An 8846-nucleotide genomic window follows, 5' to 3' on the forward strand; every position below is an offset into this window, starting at 1 on the left:
TCAAATCAAAGTCGTCTAGAGGGACTATCATCAGGCCACACTCGTCCTCCCAATCACCAACTTCCAAAGTCACCCTTGCGGTACCTTGAACTGGTTTGGCATCCGAGTTTACTGCCTTTAGCTTGCAAGAATTCTGCTCTACTTTCAGACACAACCTACTTGCCTCTCTTACAGTGACAAAGTTGTTTGATGCTCCCGTGTCCAACATAGCAAGTATCTCCGTGCCATTGACTCTAACCATTGTATACATGAGTCCTTTTGGTGGACCTTCCTTCTCGGTTGTCATGGCATTGAGAAGTTGTAATGGTGATAAGAGTGTGGTAGTATCCCCATTACCATCTTCACTGCTTTCCGCAATCAAGGCATTGAGTTTCTCTCGCTTCGGGCAATCCTTTGCACGATGTGGACCTCCGCATAGGAAGCAACCAGCAGTAGATCTCCTATCTCTATCATAGGACTGGTTCAAATTCTTTTTGCTACTCCCGGCACCTTTCTTCTTACTATCAAACTTCTTTCCCGGTCTGGACGTGGTTTCTTTGCCCTTCTTGCTTTCGGAAATCTTCTTTGAGTTTGTAGAAGAAACAGGTCCGTACTTGAAGTCAACTAAGCCATCCCCTGCTGCCATGGCTCCTTGTAAATCCTTTACACCTTGCCTCCGCAGTTCAGCCTGCGCCCAGGGTTGTAATCCGGACATGAAGTTGAATAGCTTATCCTCTTCTGACATATTTGAAATGTCCAACATCAAGGAACTGAACTCCTTGACATATTCTCGTATGGTGTTTGTATGTTTCAGCTTCTTGAGTGAGTCCCTTGCAACCCAAGCGGCGTTGCAAGGTAGGAACTGACCCTTCAATTCCCTTTTTAGCGTCTCCCACTCGTCAATCTTTGTTCTGCCCACATTTGCATCATCTTGTACACGAGTCCGCCACCATAACTTAGCATCTCCGGCAAGATACATGCTTGTAATGGATACCTGCTCCTGGATGGGGATATGAGCAGCAGTGAAGTACTGCTCCATGTCCAAAAGGAAATTCTCCAATTCTTTGGCATTGCGCACACCATTGAAAGGCTTCGGTTCCGGCACTTTAACTTTCGATGTAGAAGAACTTTCATTGTTGAGGGCCTTCTTGAGAACATTGATCTCGTTCTCTAACTCTTCAGTGTCCTTCACTTCTACGGTCAAGTGGGCAACTTCTTCCATGATAGAAGACAGTTTGCCATTTCCCTCCGTCACGAACCGCTTGAACTCCGCATCCGTCTCGAGCATGGTCTGCTCCATTTGTGCACACTGCACTGACAAGGAAACTGCTCCCTCTGTCCGTGGGTCACCAACAAAATCTTCGAGTCGCGCTACGCATTCCGACAATGTTCCATTGTTTGTAGGCATGATTGAAGTAACGAGCTCAAGTAATTAAACTTGTGCTCTGATACCAAATTGTCACAGGGTTGTAGTCTAGTATTAAACTTTTTGCCCTATGATGGCGTTAGATAGCCTCCCCTACCTAACCAGCCTCTTTACATTCACACACTCGTGTAGAGTTGCACAGCAGATCTATTTCTTATGAGCTACAATGGGACATTCAACATGCACACTCAAACATTCAACACACACACTCACAAGACACTCGTGTTTACGTGGACCCTTCCCCAACCTTTAACTTTATTAAAGGAATACAAGAGTACAAGAGACTTTCAGCCTTAGCAATCGAACATGCTCGATCTGCCTAGTTCTCCCTATGCCTATGATGCACTACTCTCGTATGTCTTGCTGTTTTACAAAAACACCAATACTCTCTAACCTCTCCAATGACAACCCCATTGGCTTAGGTATTGTTGCACTGCAATTGTGCATGGCGGTTGACACCCCCAACCGCCCTAGGGTTATGTGGCAGCCTGCATGCTTGCCAAGCAAGCCTTGTAACTTCCATGCCATCCCACTACCTTGCAAGTAACTGCTGGTCCTATTTTCAAGCATTGGTAACCACCTCGCAGGAATAACTGCCCACCAAGCATGGATAACTTCCCACTACTCAGTAACTGCCTTGTCATGCTTGGTAACTGCTCCCCACTTGCTAGTAACCGCCCATTAGTTGATAATGCTTGGTAACTGCCGTGTATGCTTGATAACTGCCCTTCCACTTGCTCAGTGGGTAGTAACCGCCCACTAACTGGATAGTGCTTGGTAACTGCCGTGCATGTGTCATGCATGCCCCTGCATGCCAACTGTCGCAGCCTCTGCTATCGACTTGCATGCACGCTGCGCGCGCGCATGCCTGCTTGCTTGCTGCCTATGCTTGTCTGCCACTGTTTCCCCTGCGCGCCGCCACCCTGCTGTCCGCGCCTTGCCATGCATTGCCTACTCTCAATGCTGGTCTTGGTTGTCAGTCCTAGCGAGGCTAATATCCCCGCGCTGGTCCTACTAGTGAGGCTAATCTGCCTGCACGTATGCTAGTGAGGCAAATCTGCCTGCACTTATGCTGGTGAGGCTAATACTCCCGCACTGGTATCTGCTAACGAGGCTAATATGCCTGCACTGTCTTCTGGTGAGGCTAATATCACTGCCACTGATCTGCTAGCGAGGCTAACGTCCCTGCTACTGATCTTGTTAGCTAGCGAGGCTAATGTCTCCGCCTGCCAGTGTGCTAGCGAGGCTAATATCCAGCCACTGACTTGCCTTGCTTAATCATGCACATGCTTAGACTTCACATGTGCGTGCCTTGCCCAGGCATGGCCCAAGGCTCATGCCGTGCCCAGGCATACTCGGCACTAAGGGGCTAACACCTATCCACTATCACAACCCAGAACCCACAACGATATAAAAACAAACAAACCATTACTCTACACAAAACTCACTTGGTTTCCGCCTGTAACCAGAACCCCACACCAACCCCGCAATGAGTCCAAACACTATGATCCCCACCAATTGCGCAATGTAATCACCTCGATTAAGTAGTTAATCGCCAACCACATTTAGTCCGGGGATCTAAATTATGCGTATAAGATGTTTGAGAAAAATCTAAAAACGAACTGTTCCACAACTAATAAATTAAAATTTTATTTTAGCCTGCCAACTGTTTAATAAAATTCCTCAACCAGATACTCGTTCTTATAATAGTATGTTAGCTTGTTAGCTTGTTATTCACGTAATCTTGGTGTTGGCCTTGCTATGGCGTTCTTTGATTCAATGTCGTTTAAGAACACTGCGTCTTGGAATACCATGATATCGGGTTTTTGCTCAGAATGGGGATTTGACAAGATTGGATCACATTTGTTTCTGTGTTAATTAATGGCTTGCAATCATGCAAAACTTGAATAACTTAGGGTTCAATAATTTGATTGCATGACACCGGAGTATCAAGGTTTAGGGTTCAAGGTGGAAGCTAAGCCAAATCACTATAAGTGCATGTTTGTTTCACCGTGTTAGCCTTCACTACCTTAAATAAGGAGTACAAATGACTTAGTCGTATGTTTGGGGAAGATAGGCACAAGCTTAAATGACCTTAGGTAAGGCAGTGTCTCCATTTTGAGCTCGTTAGATAGTGTTAGCATGGGTGCTACTTTTCCTCTCCCTTAGATAACGCAGACTTCATGAATGTGGACAATGAAACAGAGGAAGTGGAGAGCCTAGGAGATGAGGGCGGCAGTGGCCATGAGACCAGGGTAAAGAGAGTGCACCACCGATGATGTGTGTGAGAGGGTACCAGCACTCGAAATCGATCCAATTTCAGAATTCGTAGAAGCATTTCTCCATCAATCAGCTCTTGTTGCATCGTTTTCAGGTTTCGAATACTGCATTAAATTTGATTGGGATCCTGATTTTTTACATCTAGGTTCAAGCAAACTTTTATGAATTGATGAAATTAGCTGAATTTTGGTTTTGGGTATTGCAAAATTTAGTTGAATTGATGAAGATGGGTGATTAGAGAAAGGGGATGAATGAATTAGGTTCAATTGGTCAAAAAATATAAGAATGATTCGAATTGGGATTGAGAAAAACAGATTGGGTTACTAGAAAAACCTCATATGGTCCTTGTCGGAGTTGTCAGGGTTTAGGTTCCTCGCCGGAGCTCAAGGGTTCCTTGGCGGTGTGGTCTACTACTATCCTACCTTATACAATCCTCTCCATCAAACATGACTCAAAATAGTGCTAGCTAAGCCTACCCACTGGAGAGTAGCACAAGTATTAATTTTTGAGTGACTCACATCAATCCTGCCTACCAAACGTGCACTAAGTGTATGGTGGACCTTCTCGGTTGTGTTGGTAGGTGTCACACGGGCACAATCAATACCAATTTTTTTCCCTATGTGATGGCGCTAAGCAGCCTACACTACCTAGCCAGCCTACCCACTTCTCTCACTCAATTGTCTTTTGCACAACGGAAACTATCTAATAAGCGACAATTAGTATACAAGCCACACACACACACAACACAAATGTTTACGGAAGTCCACTCCCAATTCATTTACAACAAGTACAAAGAATGCTTTCAACCTGGTCTACCCAAACCTAATCTGCCTAGCTACTCACTTAGTGTGCCTACACTAATCACTCAACCTAAGGGTAGAATGAGGATACAATGAGGCTTACACCCTTCGCAAATCTGACATACCCTATCTGCCTAGCTCTCTATTGTGTTTCCCTCACCCTTACAATTTTTTCTCTCCTTACTTGTGTTCTCACACTCTCGATTGTGATTGTGATTGTGATGACACGTCTTACAACTTTCTCTTACCAATGACAACCCCATTGGCCTAGGTTATGTTGCACTACAATTGTGCATGGCGGTTGACACCCCCAACTGCCATAGGGTGATGTGGCAGCCTGCATGCTTGTCAAACAAGCCTAATAACTTCCATGACACAGCTCACTAACCTCACTACCTTGCATGAGTAACCACCTTGCATGAGTAACTACCCACTAACTTGGATAACTGCTTACTGTTTTGGTAACTACCTCGGATAACTTCCCACTCTTTGGTAACTTCCTTGCATGCTTGATAACCGCCCACTACATGCTTGGTAACCGCCCACTACTTGTGAACTGCTTAGTAATTTTCGTGTATGAGTCATGCATGCCCCTGCATGCCAAGTGTCGCAGCCACTGTCGTCGACCTGCATGCACGTTGCACGCGCGCATGCTTTCTTGCTTGCTGCATGTGCTTGCTTGCAACTATACCCTCCCATGCGTGTTGCTATCATGCATCCACACCTATGATCATTTCTGGCGAGGCTAATCTCTAGCTTATACATCTGCCTGCTCCATGCTAGCGAGGCTAATATCCAACCAAATGCATGTCTAGTGCTTGCTGAGATCTGCTAGCGAGGCTAATGTCCCTGTCGTGTCAGATCTGCCCACTTCCTTGCTGGCGAGGCTAATATCCAGCCTACATGTCTGCTAGCGAGGCTAATCTGTATGCATTTGCTAGCGAGGCTAAACTACAGCCCAACCCTTGCACTTGTCTGCACATCTGCCTTGCATGCTAGCGAGGCTAATATGTCTGCATCTGTCGAGGCTAATAACTCCGCATTCCATTGCATTATTTGGCACTGAACTCTGTGCTTGTTAGGCTCCTACTAGTGAGGCTAATACTCAGCTAACCATCGTGCTAGCGAGGCTAATACCTCCGCTATTAATCTGCCTTGCTTCTTGCATACATTTCCTTACATACATGAGCCTTGTTGAGGCACGGCCCAAGGCTCATGCCATGCCCAGCCTATCAGGCACTAAGGTTGTAACAAACCTCCCCCACCAAAGCTTGATGATGTCCTCGTCGTCGGTAAGACCTCCAAGTGCTTGTCTATTAACCTTCCGACCTTTGCTTTGTTGCTTCCCTTGTGCTCCATCAAGAAATCTGTTTTAACCTCCCTCAAACTCTGATCTTGTAGAACCAAGCCTCTACACACAACATAGCTTTCAACCGATGACTCCTTGTCACCAACTTCTTCTCCATACTAGGCAAAGATTGCAACAAATCTGCCTCTAGCTTCAAGAACTCCGGCTCTTGATCAATGCTAAGCCATGTGCTTGAACTTGCATCCTTGGCTAACACTCATATTGCTATACGATGCTTCGCCAATGAAGGATAATCTTTTCCTTCCAAACATCCTTTATCCTTAGGAATGTACAAGTTGGTGCCCTTTTCTCCATGCAACCAGTCATTTCGCCAACATCTCTTCATTATGTCGTCTCCAACGAATTGCTTGTCATAAGTGATGAGATCTTCAATGTTGGTCTGCTCCTTGATTCCTACTAAGAGTCTATGCTCTCTATCTTTTGAGAACATCTTGAGTATCATCTTCGACGATGACCAATTGTCATGATTACTCAATCCTTGTTGCTTCCTTTGCAACAACTCAGCGCCATAGCGAACTTTGGAAATTCTCCTCGGACCTGCTCCTTACAACACACCATAGTGTCTCCGCTGCTTCGCTTTCTTCAATGGCACCGCTCCATGAAGTGCTTGTGCATGAGGTCTTCTTGCACTAGCTCCCAACTTCATCTTGTGGTCTTTCACATAGCTAAGAGGAAGCACCACATTCTCGGGTACTCTAAGAATCTTTTCCGGCTTAATCTCCATCAAGGTTGCATCAGGCCTTGTTTCCCCTTTCTTCACTCTTGCTTTTAACTGATGGGCATCCCGAACAAGTTGATTTTCCATGCGGTCCAGCAGTTGATCCTCATCTTTTGCTTTTACAAAGCATGGGAATTTCTCATTCACAAAGAAAATCCCACCCAAGTAAGGAACCATCCCTACTTTCGCCATTCGGAATAACTCCATTCCAAGGATCAAATCATAATCATCTAAAGCTGCTACAAGCAAACTGTACTCGCCCTCCCAAACTACAATCTTCATGCATACCTCTGGGGTACCTTCGACTGATTTAGCCTCCGAGTTCACAGCCTTTACCATGCTCGAGTTCTGAATCATCTCTAATCCCAGCTCTCTAGCTACTTCGACATCGAAAAAGTTAGTTGTTGCTCTGTTGTCCAACATTCCTAGCACTCCTTTACCATCAACCTTGATCGACATGTACATTGATTCCCTCTCGGACTCCACAATTGTCAAAGCATTTAACAATTGCTTAGGACTAAGGAGAGCTTCCTCTGTTGCATCGCTACTTGATTCTTCAGCGACCAATGCATTCAACTGCTCCTTCTTAGGACAATGTGGTGCTAAATGAGGATCGGCACATATAAAGCAACCCGAACTCCACTTGTTTCTGTCTTGGGACTGATTCTTTGAACTATTAGCCTTACCTTTATCCTTCGCTTCAAACTTCTTCGATCTTTTAGAAGTGGCATCCTTGCCATTGTTTGTTGTAGGATGATGATCTAAGTCTAGATCCATTGCACTAGGTAAGTTTCTTACCCATTGTCTCTGCAACTCCGTTTGGGCCCAAGGTTGCAATCCCGACGTGAAATTGAACAACTTGTCTTCTTCCGACATGTTAGAGATGTCCAACATCAAGGAACTGAACTCCTTGACATACTCACGAACCGAGCTAGTGTGTCTTAGCTTCTTGAGAGATTCTCTTGCAATCCATGCGGCATTGCAAGGAAGGAATTGAACCTTCAACTCCTTCTTCATGGTATCCCACTCTTCGATTCTTGGTCTGCCCACATTCATATCATCTTGTGTTCGAGTCCTCCACCATAGTTTGGCATCTCCGGCAAGATACATGCTAGTATTGGAAACCTGCTCATGGATGGGGATATGGGCAATGACAAAGTACTGCTCCATGTCCTATAGGAAGTTCTCCAACTCCTTGGCATTACGAACTCCATGGAAAGCTTTTGGTTCCGGCACCTTCATCTTTGAGACATTAAGGCTTTCATTGTTGAGGGCCTTCATAAGGACTGAAATTTCATTTTGTAACTATGTCACGTCATTCACTCCATCCGTAAGGTTTGCTACATCCTCCAAAAGAGAAGACAGCTTGCCATCCACCTCTGTGATCAACCGCTTGAAATCCGCATCCATCTTTTGCACGGTATGTTCCATATTTGTGCATCGCTCCGACAAGGACGCTGCACCTTCTACTTGTGAGTCACCAACGCGATCCTCAAGTTTCACCACACGTTTTGTCAAGGTATTTCCTCCGGCCATTATGGAGAGTATAGAGCACAAGTTTTGTCAACTTGGATCTGATACCAAATTGTCACACGGGCACAGTCGATACCAAAACTTTTTCCCTATGTGATGGCGCTAAGCAGCCTACACTACATATACAGCCTTCCCACTTCTCTCACTCAATTGTCTATTGCACAAAGTAAACTATCTAATAAGCGATAATGAGTATACAAGCCACATGCACACACACAACACAAGTGTTTACGGGAGTCCGCTCCCAACCTTTAACTCATTTAAAGGATCAAGAAGATTACAATGAGTACAACGAGTGCTTTTAGCCTTAGTCTACCCAAACATAATTTGCCTAGCTACTCACTTAGTGCGCCTACACTAATCACTCAACCTAAGGGTACAATGAGGATACAATGAGGCTTACAGCCTTCACAATTATGACATGCCCAATCTGCCTAGCTCTCTATTGTGTTTCCCTTACCCTTACAATTGTCCTCTCCTTACTTGTGTTCTCACACTCTCGATTGTGATTGTGATTGTGATGACACGTCTTACAACTTTCTCTTACAACCCCATTGGCCTAGGTTATGTTGCACTACAATTATGCATGGCGGTTAACACCCCTAACCGCCCTAGGGTGATGTGGCAACCTTCATGCTTGCCAAACAAGCCTAATAACCTCCATGACACAGCCCACTAACCTCACTACCTTGCATGAGTAACTGTTGGTCCTATCTTCAGGCATGAATGACCACCTTGCAT

This window comes from Argentina anserina, chromosome 5 (assembly GCF_933775445.1).
Source record: "Argentina anserina chromosome 5, drPotAnse1.1, whole genome shotgun sequence".
Taxonomy (NCBI): Eukaryota; Viridiplantae; Streptophyta; class Magnoliopsida; order Rosales; family Rosaceae; genus Argentina; species Argentina anserina.